Below are 15,875 nucleotides of genomic sequence, written 5' to 3'. Positions count from 1 at the left end.
GTCCGGAGGGCGGTGCCAAGTTGGAGGCTTGGAACTGGGATAATGTGGGGGATGGAGAAATGAGGAAGCTGTTGAAATCCAATCAATCCCGTGTGGTTGCAAGATCCCAAGGCGGAATATGAGGCATTCCTCCTCCAGGCATAGAGGTAACTGTTTGGCAGTGGAGGAGGCCCAGGACCTGCTTGTCCTTGGCGGAGTGGGAGGGGGAGTTGAAGTGCGTGTGTCCCAGAGGTGTTCTCTGAAATGATCTGCAAGAAGGCATCCTGTATCCCCGTCAGAAAGTCACCTGTGCCTTTACCAATGTCACCTACTGTGGTCTCCTCTCCACTGGGGAGACAGGAGAAACCTACCGCTTTCCCAGCCACCTCCTCCAACCCGTCCCCCTCCCATTTATCTCTCAGCCACGACCCACAAGCCGCATTCCTGATGAAGGAATTATGCCCGAAACGTTGATTCTCCTGCTTCTTGGATGCTGCCTGACTTGCTGTGCTTTTCAAGCACCGCACTCTCGACTCTGATCTCCAGCATCGGCAGTATTCACTTTCTGCTAGTACAGTAGATCGGCTTTGCTTTGGAAAGAAAGGTTTAACTTTCCTTCCCTTCCAAGGCTGAGCTGATGTGCTGTACTGATGAGATGAATCCACTGAGGGAAGTGATTATGGGACGTGCACAGGCATTGAACATTCCTCCCTTACAATTAGGGGTGGTGGCTGAGGACTGGAGAATTGCAAACATTATGCCTTGTTCAAAAGAAAAGGTTTAAAGGATAAGCCAAACATCTTGAGATCAGACAGCTTAATTTCAATGATCTGGAAACTTCTAGACACAATTTCAGGAAGTCTTCTAGAACAACTTCTATATAAACAAGAAAGTCATAGAGTCAAATGTGGGTTAACTAAGGGAAGTTATGTTCAGCTAATGTAGTTTTTGAGCTTTTTGATGAGTAATATAAAATAGAATGGCACAGTTAGGTAGCAAATTCCTTTCTATAAGTCAATATTACAAACTTATAAAATTCTTATAGGTTGTGACAAGTTCAGTGTAGATAGGGTGTTATCGGTAGCAGGTGAGTTGAGAACCAAAGTGGATAATCTCGGAATAAGCATACGCCATTTAATACTGGGATGATGAGGGATTTTTGCCAATAGTAATGGGCAAGGATTGCTATTCAGAGAGTGTAGTTACAGCAAGTCAAGTTTATGACCAGAACTTTCACAGTCGGTGGCAAATTGATGCTGCTTGCAACTGACTTTAAGCAACCAGAGACAAATATGTCAACAGAAAACAAATCCGACTATAAAATGCATGGATTAAACTTCACTTAACTAAGTGTTACAGAACAGAATAAACAATTTTGCAGATGCAATTGGGATTACAGTAGAAGTTGAAATGTCATGAGCATGTAAAAACATTAAATACAAGAACTGTTTTCTCATAATGGAATCATTTGATGTTCCAGAAATGTTAACTTAAATTTCCAGAGCCAGTGAGATGTGTCAGCAGTAATTATGAGCTTTGCTGCTTAAACTGTTCAAACTCATTTAACAAGGTGCAACGTTTTCAATTTTTTTAAACTGTGAAATGGATCAAGTCAATTGAACAAGACAAGTTCTCTTCAGTTTTTTTATTGATTGCAGACTGAAAGTCAACATTATATCCTCTGGAGAAATATAGAGTTACTGACAACAACTTCTGAACATCCACATTTAACTCTGCATGTCTGGACTCCAGAAGCTGCTGTCTGTTCAGAGGCGTAATAACAATGAACAGCTGCTGGCTGTAATCTTTGCATCTCCTGAAACCCTTGTTAATTGTGCTTTCTTCCATTGTGCTCTTTCTCTTTCTAACCATTTCTGTCACTGTTCAACTGCTTCATTTTTTGAACTGTTGTGTGTACTCAGTTATCCTGTATGATATCCGTAACTCTGTGTCTACCTTGGTGTCCCAAATTTCAAACAGTAAGAGATCAGAGGCCTCCTCAACCTGAATTTTTCACTTACGTCCCTTTGCCCCATATTCTGTTTTCCTCCAATGCTTTATTTGCTTTCAGAATTCAACTTCTATAGAATTTAGAATTAGGAAAGAAAGAGCCTTTCTCTTTGTTTCTTCTGTATGTCTCTCCCTCATTCTATCACCTCTACATTTAATTCTCTGACCTTATTTGTCACCTAATTGAGGAAATTAACTGCCTCTTTAATTTGAAAATTATGATAACGTAATATGAGAAAAGACTTTGTCCCTCACCTGTTTACTCCTGAATCACTCTTAAAAATATCTCAGTTAAACTTCTGATATTTTGAAAAAGATTTTAATAGAACTTGTTAGGTAACAGCGGAAAAAATGATGAGTGCAGCTAATTAAATGATACAAATGCAGTTTGAGAAAAGTGGTAAGCTGCATATGCACATAGTCTCAGTGCCACTAACAAGGACAAAATATCAGCCCCTGGAGTTTAGGAAAGGCTATGGTCTAAGTACTAATTTTAAAGAAAGCATTAAGAGACAAAGGACAACTTATTGGATAAGTATAACATTTTAAAATAACTAAATTTACTTTGGTTTAGCCTTTGTTTTGGATGGTGGAAATTTCAGTTTCTGAGGAAAAAATTGTGAATGAAATAAATTTCAGAAAGCATTTGGACAATTGTAAAAATCTTATGGTTGAATTGTGCTCTAAGATTGACTATAGATGATCAATTTGCTATGAATAATGTGGATCGAAGCATTTATAATAAAAAGAGTTCACACAAAGTGTCATAAGAATCATTTCAGTTGGAAGTTGAATGAATTTGAATCTTATGTTTTGCAGGTGAACAGGGTAGAATTGCATTGAATACTAGGGGTTAAACGTCACAGTCATAACTCAATCTTTGCCCATAACCTGTCATATAAGATTTGTAACTATCCTGCTCTATCTGCAGTTCAGACACAAGCTCCTGCCAAGCTATGTAGTGATTGTTAGCCTTTCTATTCCCGTCTTAACTTCCCAATCTGCAGGAACTCCATTGAATCTATTTATTATTCACCACAAGGACCAACCAAAAAGTATTCAATCAGTGATTTCTATCAAAACCACCTGGTGTTATTCCTTCTTCATGTAATATTTCCCAGAATCTGGTGAGCTCGAAGCAATCCATCAACTTTGTACAATTGATGTATGTACTATTCCTTCTGTTGTGGGGCCAAAATAAACATGATGCTTCCACTGATGTGTGGAAGATCCCGGTCCAGAGCTGTTGATAATCGTTTGTGCTATTTTGTCATTGGTAATATGATTATTGTTTTAAAAATGCTTCTGATTAATATTTTAAAGTTACCTTCAGCCCCTTCTTTCCATATGCTTCATCTTCCAATTTGCTTCATGAGATGTTGATTTCTTTTGAGGCATAGCTTAATTTTTGCTAATTCATCTCAAATGTGAATTGGGGATTGAGAGACTTTTCAAGTAGAGGTCATGTTCAATATCTGTACGTGTGTGAATTCATATACATCGGATGGAATTTCAGAATGGGAAGCCAATTACAGTCGTAGAGATGTACACAGAACCTTTGGTCCAACTTGTCCATGCTGACCAGATGTCCTAAAGTAATCTAGTCCCATCTGCCAGCACCAAACCCATACCCTTTTAAACCCTCCTTATTCATATACCCATGCAGATGCCTTTTAAATGTTGTAATTGTACCAGCCTTCACCACTTCCTCTGGCAGCTCACTGCATACATTCACCACCCTCGATGTGAAAAAGTTGCCCTATGGATCCCTGTCCTCTCTATCTGAGCCATCTAGAAGCCAATTATTGGATCTATTACTCCCCCATTCCTGTTGCAATCAGCTTATGTTATGGACCTTAAAGTCAAACCTATGATCCTTCTGGTTTATATAGTTAGCTGTTCAATTATACCAGAATTATACCAGAAATACGTGGATATAAATAACAAGAAAGGATGAACAGACTCTAGAACCCTTGAAAATTATGATTGGTTTTGATAGTGTGGATACAAAGAGATTGCTTCCTGTTGTGGAGAAGCGCCCAACTAGAGGTGACTGTAAGATGGTCACCAAGAATTCCAATCAGGAATTCAGAAAAAAGCTTTTAAACCAGAAGAGTAGTGATTGAAGTGAATGGGACAGATGTGGATAATGGAAGCTAGGCAAGTGTACAATGAAAAACTATTGGGTGGAGACAATTCATTTTAAGTGAGGAATTGGTTAGTTGACCCGAAGGAGGTACAGCACAGAAAAAGGCCTATCTAAAATTTAGTGAATCCTTAATTTATTTTATGCCCCCACTGAGCATCGTATAATGCCCACCTTGTTTTCGTTCTTTTTCCAAAAACTTATTTTCAGCGCATTAAACTTAACTGCTCATATCCACCTTTCTTGCAGATGTATTTCTTCTGTCTCCTCCACTTTCTTTTAGCCTTTATCAGAAACTCAGGATCTTGCAGTTCTGAGGAAAGTTGTCTTTCTGAAATATGAAACTCTTTCTACTCTCTCCAACACTGGGCTGACCTGATATGTATTTGCAGAAATATCTGTTTTTATGTTCACACTGTCACTTGGTGTTTCACTGTAGGCAGGATGTTTGTAACAGCTCCATGGTCTTGTACCTGCAATCAGAACCAATTTGCCTGAAATTCACAGGTCCCTGAACTCTGAAATAAAGTCTGAAGACCCTGGGACTATTGAGCTGGTCTGATAATATCAATGAAGATAGAGAAGATTTAGATTTAGATGATTAGATTAGATTACTTAAATTTAGATTTAGATTACTTACAATGTAGAAACAGGCCCTTCAGCCAACAAGTCCACACCGACCCTCCGAAGAGCAACCCATCCAGACCCACTCCTCTACATTTAGCCCTTCGCCTAACACTACGGGCAATTCAAATTGGCCAATTCACCTGACCTGATTTTTGGATAACAATTGAATTGCACAAATCAGACATGATTTGCCATTTAGTAGTTTGCTCGTGCAATTCAGTTGTATTTTCAGATGAAGGATAGGCTGTAGCTATATCTGAGTTTGGTTTTAGTCATTTATGGGATATAGGCTTTGCTCCCTGAGCCAGCATTTGTTGCCTGTCCCTTATTGCCATTGAGAAGATAGAGACGAGTTGCACCTTCAACTGCTGCAGTCCATAAGCTGTTGGTAGACCCACAATGCTGTTAGAGAATGAGTTCCAGGATTTTGACCCAATAACACTAAAGGCATAGCAAGATATTTCCAAGGCAGGTTGGTGAATGGCTTGGAAGGGAAGTTGTACATGGTGGAGTTCTATTATATGTTGTCCTCCAGATGGAAGTGGTAGTGGGTTGGAATGTGATGTCTAAGAAACCTTGGTGAATTTTTACAGTGCATCTTACAGATCGTATACACTACTGTGACTAAGTTTTGTCATTGGAGGGTGTGAATGCTTGTGGATGTGGCATCAGTCAAGTGGGTTGCTTTGTCCTGGGTGAGCTTGAGTTTGCTGGAGCTGCATTCATACAGGCAAGTGGCGAGTATTCCATCACACTCACGTGGACAGGCTTTTGGGAGTCGGGAAATGAACTATTCATTGCAGGACTCCTACCCTTTGACCCAGCAGTAGCTACAGTATTTGTATGGCTAGTTCAGTTGAATTTCTGGTCAATGGTAATGCCTAGGATGTTGATCCCCAGAATAAGGAGGATTTAACGATAGTAATGACGTTGAGTGCAATGGTTAGATTGTGCAATCATCGGTCTTCATTCCTTTTTCTCCTGGAGGGGAGGCAGAGATGTTCTGGAGTTGCGATAACTGACCTTCAACAACCTCAGCCATCTTCTTTTGTGTTGGTTATGGCTCTGACCAGCCAAGAGTGCCCTTCCTCCTGGATTCACATTGACCCTAGTTTTGCTCAGGCTTGGTCAAATGTGGCCTCCAAGTCATGGGCAAGCACTCTCCCCAGACCCCTGGAATTCAACTCCTTTGGCTGTGTTTGTACCAAGGCTGTAAAGGGGTCAGGAGTTGAGTGGTCTTAACGAAACCCAACAGAATGTTTGTTTGTGTGCTGGTTATTGCTGGTGCTACCTGTCTGCATTATTGATGACCATCACTTCACTGATCAAGCGATTTAATAAGGTACTAATTGGCTGGAGTGGATTTATCTTGTTTTTGTGTACAGGACATAGCTGAGCAATTTTCCACAATCAGGTAAACGCTAGTGTTGTAGCTGTACTGGAACAGCTTGGCTAAGGGATGGTGCCAAGTTGTGGAGTCCTGAGTAGAATAGCTAGGATGTAGTCAGGGCTCATAACCCTTGCATGAGTGCCAACTTGAAACAGGGTGAATTAATTCAGTGAGTGATTATGCTTTACTGTGGCCAGTTCTATTCCAGAGAAACCCGATTGGACTGCCTGCAGCACGAGTGACTCAGGAGAGGTCCAGAGATCTAAACTGATGAATAAACTGGAATCTGTAAATAAGCAGTTTTCCCATTGAGATTTAAAATTAATTTGAATGGCTGACAAGACTTATTTTGAAGTATGATAATGTAGAACATCCTTATTGCTGCACTAGAGTGTCAACCTAGATTGAGTTCTTGGGTAAGATTTCAACTCTCAACCTTCACACTGGGGAGGAAATGCTGTATAATTAGTGGTATGTTGGAGAGGGTCAAAATTGATAGTGACTTCAAATTGAGGAGGACCATTCTTTTTTTCTGGGGCCATTATGGCACAATTGGAGTAAAGACCTACTCCAAATATGAACGAAATTAATTCCATTCTGTCCCTAAACTTCCTAAACAAAATGACAGCACCTTTGTTCTACTTGTTCAAATACTATAAAGCATAGATCTAATGAAAAATTATCTCCAGTTTGTGAGAATGAGAAGATACAAATATAAGGTAATTGAGGAAATAAATAATGGACACATGGGAAAACCTTTTCTCACAGCCCACGGTTAACTTATGGAATGCCTCCTGTGAGTGTGGTAGAGCGAGATTCGATCACTGCATTCAGGAGGGCATTAGCTTATTATCTAAAAAGAAAATGTGCTGGACAATAGGGAGTAGGCAGGAATTTAGATTAATTACTCATTCAGAGAGCCAGTGCTGATACAGTGGGCTGAATGGCTTCCTTGCTGTAATTCTGAACTCTCTGATTTTGCCTCTCCTCAAGTGAGGGAGAAAGGAACAGAAGGCTGTGTTGTGTGGTTAGATAGATAGGTCTGGCAGGAGACCCTTCTGGACCCTGAACACTAGCTTGGACCAACCAGTTGAACTGACTGATCAGTTGCATTGCTGAAAATACTGTATAACTCTGCTTCTCATGAAAAATACTGAAGGCTTGAGATGATGTGCTGTATTGTGCTGGCACTGCACATGTTTTGGGCCATTAATTGAGAGGGCAGGGAGAGGGTAAGTTAGCTCAAGGTCACCAATATCTCTTCTGCAGTTAACAAGTCAGCCTTGCACTGACTGGAAAATATGACTAACTTTAACCTTGAAAAGGAGTAAACCAAAATAAAATCTCTCTAATTGATAATTTAGTTTAAAAATAGAGCGCAAAGGAGGCCAGCCAGTTCACCTATCTAGCTAATTAGGATATTTCTCACAGGTGGTCTGTTCCATATAAGGAAGAATTGAGAGACATTCCTGAAGTGATATTTTTATTTCAAATGAATCCAAATGGTTTTTATTAGAAATTTTGCATAGGGATGTTTCCTAAAGACCAAGGTTTGTGTTAATTAAAACTCTGCATAACCAGGAAGATAATGCATCTTACCCTGGTGTCTGTTTTTCATTCATATATCTAAACTCCTACCAATAGAGATGACTCAGATGACTTAGACCAGTGAGCCTGACTGCTGTTATAGGGAAGGCTTTGGAAAGGATTATAAGAGATAAGATTTATAATCATCTAGCAAGCAACAATTTGATTTCAGATAGCCAACATGGTTTCGTCAGGAACAGGTTGTGTCTCACAAACCTCATTGAGCTTTTTGAGAAGGTGGCCAAGCATGTAGATGAGGGTAGGGCAGTTGACATGGTATACATGGAGTCAGTAAAGTCTTTAATAAGGTTCCACATGGTAGGCTGTTGGAGAAATTGCAGAGGCATGGAATTGAGGGTGATTTAGCAGTTTGGATTAGAAACTGGCTTTCTGAAAGAAGGCAGTGAATGGTCGTTGATGGAAAAGATTCAGCCTGGAGTCCGGTTACATAGTGGTGTGCCATAAGGATCTGTTTTGGGACCATTGCTGTTTGTCATTTTTATAAATGACTTAGACGCAGGCATAGGTGGATGGATGAGTAAATTTGAAGACGACACTAAAGTTGGTGGAGTAGTGGACAGTTTGGAAGAATGCTACAAGTTGTGGGGTGACTTGGATAAACTGCAGAATTGGGCTGAGAGGTGGCAAATGGAGTTCAATGCAGCTAAATGTGAGGTGATGCACTTTGGGGAGAATAACAGGAAGGCAGAGTACTGGGTCAATGGAAAGATTCTTGGGAGTGTGGATGGGCAGAGGGATCTTGGACATGTACATAGATCCCTGAAAGTTGCTACCCAGGTGGACAGTGCTGTTAAGAAGGCATATGGTGTGTTAGTGCAGGCACACTTGGAATATTGTGTACAGTTCTGGTCCCTGTATTTCGGGAAGGATGTGGAAGCATTGGAAAAAGGTGCAGAGGAGATTTACCAGGATGTTGCCTGGTCTGGAGAGAAGGTCTTAGGAGGAAAGGCTGAGAGACTTGGGTCTGTTCTCATTGGAAAGAAGGTGGCTAAGAGGGGATTTGACAGACACATACAAAATGATCAGAGGATTAGATAGGGTAGACAGTGAAAGTCTCTTTCCTAGGTTGATGACGTCAGCTTGTCCGAGGGGGCATAACTACAAATTGAGGGGTGATAGATTTAAGACAGATGTCAGAGGCAGGTTCTTTACGCAGAGAGTGGTAAGTGCGTGGAATGCCCTGCCTGCTAATGTAGTCAACTCAGCCACAATAGGGAGATTTAAACAATCCTTAGATAAGCATATGGATGATGATGGAATAATGTAGGGGGACAAGCTGAGAATAGTTCACAGGTCGGCGCAACATCGAGGGCTGAAGGACCTGTTCTGCACTGTATTGTTCGATGTTCTATGTTCTAAACAGTGAGTATTGACAGACCTAGTTGACCACATGACCTTGATCTTGCTCTTACCAATTATCTGATCTAGGTTGATAGCCTGATGCAGCACTGAGGAGATGCTGCATTGTCAGAGGTGCTATTGACAGCATCAGACTCCATACCAGACTCCAGCCTACTTGTTCTTGTGTTTTAGATTGAATGTTTCATTTATCTCCTTACTATTTGTGGGATCTTGACATGCAAAATGGCTGCCAAACAATTATTACACTTCAAGCTAACCATGTTGCAGAATATTTGATCACTGTTTTGCTGAACAGTGTTTCTCCCCTTTCCTCTTCTCTTGAAGTTGTTAACTGTGTTGGTGCAGTACAGTTCCTCAGGAGTAGTCAATCCTTGGGTCACAGTGAAACGTGCAGCTGACAAGCAAAAGTTTTCTATCTGAACTCCTAAGGGATCCTTGGTCTCTACTTCTGTTGACACAGAATAACAGAGGCAGTGAGCAAGAACGCAGCATGAGAATAAAACTTTGCACCTTCATTCAAGAAGGGATGCTGAAATGTAAGTTCTTTATTTCTTGAGACATAGGGATCACTGACAAACCTAGCTTTTGACACTAACTCACCCCCTCATAAGAAAGTTGTGCTTTATCTGAGCCACTGCAGTCTGTGTGGTGAAGGTACTCTTGCTGAGGTGTAGGGTAGAGCCTTCCACAGTTTTGACCAAGCCAGTAAAAAGACTCAAAAACACAAATGGCTGGAGAAACCTGCAGGTCTTGTCAGCATCTGTGGAGAGAAAGCAGAGTTACCGTTTCAGGTCCGATCAGTCTTGTGAAGGAGGGTTGTCAGATCCGAAATGTTAAATCTGTTTTCTCTCCTTAGGTGCTGCCAGATCTGTTGAATTTCTCCAGTAAATTCTGTTTTTGCTTCAGATATTCAGCACCTGCAGTTTTTTGAGGGTTTTTTTCAAGTAAAAGACATATTTATAGTATCACAGCCATCTATATGATTCTGTTTTGAGAAAGGATTAAAGCAGTTTGGGTTTTTTAAAAGCTGTTTGCTTGTTAGTAATGTTGTTTATTACAGGCTTTAATTGATTTAAAATTTTGCTGCATAATTTTAATAGCTTTGCACTAATCCAGCTTTTGTGAAAGGAATACAGAATTTGCAAGACACTTGCATGCAAACCCTCCTGAAATTGCACAGCTGGTCAGTGCAATCATGTGGAGAGGAACCTGTTATCAGGCTTCGACTCTCCGACTATCGAATTATCTGGCAAGATCGCAAGGTTCTGATGCTCAGCAAAACTATGTTATCCGGAATTCGATTAACCGAACGAAATACTGCCCACCCATGCCCTTCGGATAATCGAGATTCCTTTGTATACCTCTAATCCATTTTCCTTCCTCCCTGCCAAATCTCTCGATTCCCTTGATGATCAAGAAAACTATCAATCCCAGTTTTGGATATACTCAAGGTTGATCAACCAGAATCCTCTGGAGTTGATGATCCTCTGGAGTTGATGATCCTCTGGAGTTGATGATCCTCTGGAGTTGATGATCCTCTGGAGTTGATGATCCTCTGGAGTTGATGATCCTCTGGAGTTGATGATCCTCTGGAGTTGATGATCCTCTGGAGTTGATGATTCGTAACATTGATTAACCTTTGAATGAAGAAATCTTTTCTGATCCATCCTAAATGATCAAATCTCTTATCTTGAGACTGCACGTCCATGTTTTCGATTTTCCCAGCCATAGAAAGGATACCCTCATGGTCTACTCTGTCAAGCCTCTTTAGAATCTCTCAGGTTTGTGGGGTAAAATGCACCTTCACTTTATTTCCCATGGGAAAATACATTGCTTTGAAAAGTAAGTTTGTAATTCAACTTTGATTCACTGGGTTAATGTGAAACAATCTGTATTATATCTTAAACATAAAAGCAGCCTCTGCGTTGCAAATGGCTTTTATTCTTGAGACCATTCGCGAATGACTTGTGAGTTGGAACACTATTCAGGACAATCTAAAATATCTGTTTGTAAGTACAAGAAGTTATTCATACCCGGATCTTTAAAAGAATGTACGTGTACCCCTGTATGTGAACATGTTCCCAAGGACGTGCGTTTGTAAGTAAACTGGAGATCCCCTGTAAGCACTTAAATATTTTGATGGAGAGCTTAAACGATATGATCGAGTTGCACCAGTCTGACCATTATAAGCTTGGTTTAAAAGCATTTCTCTTTTTTTACCCCCTTGGTAAGAGGGAAGTCACCTCTGACCACTTCAATGCATTGTACTGCATTCTTTTAAGATTTTCCTGATGGTTGAGAAGTAAGCACAAAGATGCTTTGCAAGATTAAGGAACAACTATTATTAGGCCCCCTGCTCTTGCAAAATGATAGCCTATTTTTAGATATATTAAATTTTTGTCCCAAGGAATGTTTCCTGGTGTAATCTACACCCACTGGCACACATTGTACTATGTTGTACATTTTCTTTCCCAGTTGTGACAGTTTATGTAAAGACCCAATTTATTGCTCCATCTGACAGTGACCTTCTTGCTGTGCTTTGATGGGAACGGCTTCCTCCTATTGAAGGCAGTCCTGTGCCCAGGGTACGAGTGCAGGGAAGTACCTATTACATCTCAAGTGCAGGACATACGATTCCAGTAATGATTGATGTTGTGCTGTTGTGGTTTAAAAAAAAACTCTTGTTTTTTCTTTTATCCTTCAGTTCACTATTATAAGTTTTTTGATTCCCCTCTCTGCAAATGCCCCACTTTCTTTAACGCATTTCCACATCAATGACCCAACATGCATTGATCATGCTTGAGATGAAGCAGCCCAGAATGAACTGTGATGGGTCATTTGCTGAATTAATATCGGCCCACATTTATGACTTTCTTTCTCACCCAATTCTTCTTTGTCCTGGAGCATTCCCATCTCTGTCGTGTTTGAGATCAGCTCCCTCCTGCATGACTTGAGGTAACAAACCTAGGACTGCAAGGCCTGCACAATTGTATCCACACAAAACAGCATGCTTTTCAAACTGCATGGAGTCCTCCATTTTGGGAAGCTGTTGAAGAGTGACATCTCATTTCATTCTCACTGAGAGTTCAATAGGGTTTTGTTTGAAAAAATTAAGTAACAAATAAAATATTTGAAAAATCATGTCTCTCTGTACCAATGACAAGTTCTGTAAGATACAATAGCTGATAGAAGACAAGAACAAAATGAGCTACAGAGGTATTTCACTGCCTGGTTATCTGGTGGTTCATGTTACTTTCCCAGCCAGTGGAATGGGCCTGTTGGTTGAAAGATGCCTTGCAATGCGAACAGGGTTTATCTCTGCTACTCGGTCCATAGCTCACAGTGGAGTTGGAGGTGGCAATGCAGTTAATTTGGGGAAGGCTTCTGCTCATTTCCAAAGGCTGTTAGCTCTGTGCTGTGTCCACTGGCAGTGGGCCCTAAGTGTGTTTGTTTAGAATTGAAATTGTGACCTTTGCCAGTGCTTTTGCAGAGGGATTGACTTTGCTTTGCTTTCAGCTCTGCAGTTGTGCAGCAATTATTTTAAAATAGACTTTTACTAAATCTTCAGCTGCTTTTATTGCCTTGACATGAAATATTATGACTGAGGTATTAATTGTAATCACCACAATTAATTTTAAAATCTTTTTCGTTGACTTCTCTTAGATTAAAAGAAATTGTCTTAAAGCTAAGTATACACTTCTGAGAAGTACCATTACTTGTACTCATCTTTGTAAGTTGCTAACTTTCTGCTTCTGAATGTGATCGCTATTTAATTTTCATTTGTCATTGTTGCTGACCTTGCTCATATACACTCATATGTCTGTGAGGTATTGATTGTACTGTCATGGGAAACAAACATCCCCATGCTCACTGTCTGTAACCAGAATAAAACTTCAAACCAAATGTAATGGATAGATTTTTAAGGTGAGATGTTTGATTATTTTAATTGGTATTCAGGCTGATGATGGTGAAAACTACTTCAAGTTTTAATGTGACTTGATGAATAATCCAGTACCTGAGGGTAATGTTCTGGGAGAATGTGAGGATTGCAGATGCTGGAGATCAGAGCTTAAAAATGTGTTGCTGGAAAAACGCAGCAGGTCAGGCAGCATCAAAGGAACAGGAGACTCGACATTTCAGGCATAAGCCCTTCTTCAGGAATGTTCTGAGACCATGATTTCAAATCCAACCATGGCAGTGAGTGGAATTTGAATTCAATGAATAAGTCAAGAATTGAAAGCTAGTCTCTGTATTGATGACCATAAAACCATTTTCGATTATAGTGAAAACCCATCTGGTTCGCTAATATTGGTTAGGGAAGGAAATCTGCCAATCTCACCTGGTCTGGCCTATGTGACTCCAGACTTATAGCAATGTGGTTGACTCTGAACTGCCCTCAGCGACTTGATTCAAGAGCAATTAGGGATGGCCAACAAATTCTGAAATACCAGTAATTTACACCTGCCATGAAGTACGAAATATACAGAGGTTGTGACAAGTGAGAGAGAAATTGAGACTGGGTTTGGCCGCCATTAAGTTGGGATTAGGTTGAAGACTAAGAGGTAACTCAAACTTCCTTACTGCAGAATAGAGCAAGAGAGTAGAGTCGAGCAGTTGTAACCTGTGTGCCTTGCTCTGTCTATGCACCCTATGATCTGTAGGTCCTTATTTGCTAGATCTGCCTGTGCTTCTCAAAAAACAAAAATCTTCACTGTATTTAGGTACATGTGATTACAATAAATCAAATTTTTAAAATTTTGAATTTGGGTAGGACGTGAAAGGATTGAGTTGGGGGAGAAATCAACAAATTATATTTGCAACTTAACATTTTTTATCGAATTAAGAAACAAACATTACAGATTAACCTACCAGTTTCTGCATTTTTGAAGAGATTTTACAATGTTGCCAGGATAGTCTTATTTAATTCCATATTACTCCTTCAACAATTTGAATCCGGAAGCCAAATGATCAATTGAATTGATTATTGCTCATTGCTTGCTAATGCACGCCATACTTAAGAGTACTTTGCTCCTTAAGTATTCTATGATGAGCTACGCACTTTGTAGTGAGGCTGTCCTTCAGTTCTCATGTGGTATAATTTAGCCAAATTGAAGGAAAATTTGCAGATAAGGTCAATCTCCGTGCACTTAATGTGATTTACTTCAACACTGCACAACATCTTATGACCAAGGAGGATAGAATTTCTTATGCAGCAACAGGAAAGTGAAATTTTTTGCTTACAGAAACAAATTACATTGGGCATAAACAGTGTTACCAGTGAACACACACTCGATTTCTAATGATCTAGAGGGAGCAATCGGAAGCAATTCCCACTCATTTTGCAGTCTGTCGACAGCAGATACTAATTGACATGGCGTTGAACCAACAACTTGGAAGAGCAAGATTGTCTTTGGTTGAAATTTAATACAGGTAATGCAGCAATTTAGTTCTTTGGTGGGGACTGGGGATGACTAGTCATCTTTTGACACCACTTACTAATGTGAAAGCTGGCAATCTTTGGAGGTTTAAACTTATTATGCTACAAGCAGTATTCAATATCAATTTTCTTCTAGTTAATACAAGCCCTTTAGATGCTGTTATCATGATGGGAGCTTCAATAAGGACTCCTATTACTTACTGCTTTATCAAAGTTTATGTGCCAAAATGCACAAATGCCTCAAGAGGATCTGTACTTGCAGTGCCAGACATTTTGTAAGCACTCTAAACCCTCACCATTTTGTTCATTAACCTGCCAATTTTTAATTTTTGCATTCTGATGTACACACACCAACAGCAAATCCCTAATTTCACTCTATATTTCTTAAAAATATCATCTACAGCCTCTGACACCTCTCACCTCTTAGTACTGTTTATATGTTAGCCTGTGTAGTGCACATTGTCAGGTATTTTACCACTGGCTGCATTGCAGCCTGCCCTTAGTCAGCAGTGTGCACTTTCTTCTGGGATCCACCATGTGAGTGGAGCTGGCAATTAGAATGATTTCTCGCTATTAATCAAAACCTGGCCCAGTTGTGATCAAGCATCCAGTTTTGATTTAATCATTCCTGTTGATACACGGGTGAGAGTCTGGTGTTATCTAACTACTTTTAAAGGAAGTTGACTTGAGCTAAAGTTGAAGATGGTCCACTGCTTTGTTGCCACAGGAGGTGGAGCAGGCCCTAATAATGTAGAATTGGGCTGGAGTGCTCCAAATCCAATGTCGTAACGAAAACAACACAGAAGTACATCTGCACAATTCTGATTGTGGCTGCCTTTGCTTCAGGAAACTGTGATAGTTTAGCACTAGCTGGGTGCTGATACTGTCAGCTTCTAGCAACCTGTGATTGACCACATTGTGTTTTTTTTAAACATACAAGCCTGTGCAATATGTACCACAAAGACAATTATGATATCACAGGCTTTTAGTCTGTGCTTACTGATGTTACTGTGCATATGTCTAACTAACTCTATTAAACAGAGACTGACTGAAGATGAGACAAGTACCTTTTATACTGGAAGTCTCATGTTGTGGTGTTTTATACTGATACAGACCAATCTGGTCTGGAATCTATTGTAAAATAACAGCTATCAACAGCCAAGCTTCACTGGTTGTTTATTTAGCTCGTCATATTGAATTGTAAATTCTCACCACACACAAGATGGCCATTCGGCCCTTTGTGCCTGTGTCAGCTCTTTGAAAGAGCTGTTCACAAGTTGCCCAACAGCTCTGCATAACATTTCTTATTTCAAGCA

At 40.2% G+C, this 15,875-nt stretch overlaps 1 protein-coding gene across 1 annotated transcript in view; it reads left to right on the top strand.

Moving 5' to 3' along the window:
- LOC132826363 (ectonucleoside triphosphate diphosphohydrolase 4-like) overlaps positions 1 to 15,875 on the top strand; it is a 74,626-nt gene that overhangs the window by 8,993 nt on the left and 49,758 nt on the right. The window lies entirely within an intron of this gene.

The sequence above is a fragment of the Hemiscyllium ocellatum genome, chromosome 22 (genome assembly GCF_020745735.1).
Source record: "Hemiscyllium ocellatum isolate sHemOce1 chromosome 22, sHemOce1.pat.X.cur, whole genome shotgun sequence".
NCBI lineage: Eukaryota > Metazoa > Chordata > Chondrichthyes > Orectolobiformes > Hemiscylliidae > Hemiscyllium > Hemiscyllium ocellatum.
This window is presented reverse-complemented; position numbering and strand designations above follow the sequence as displayed.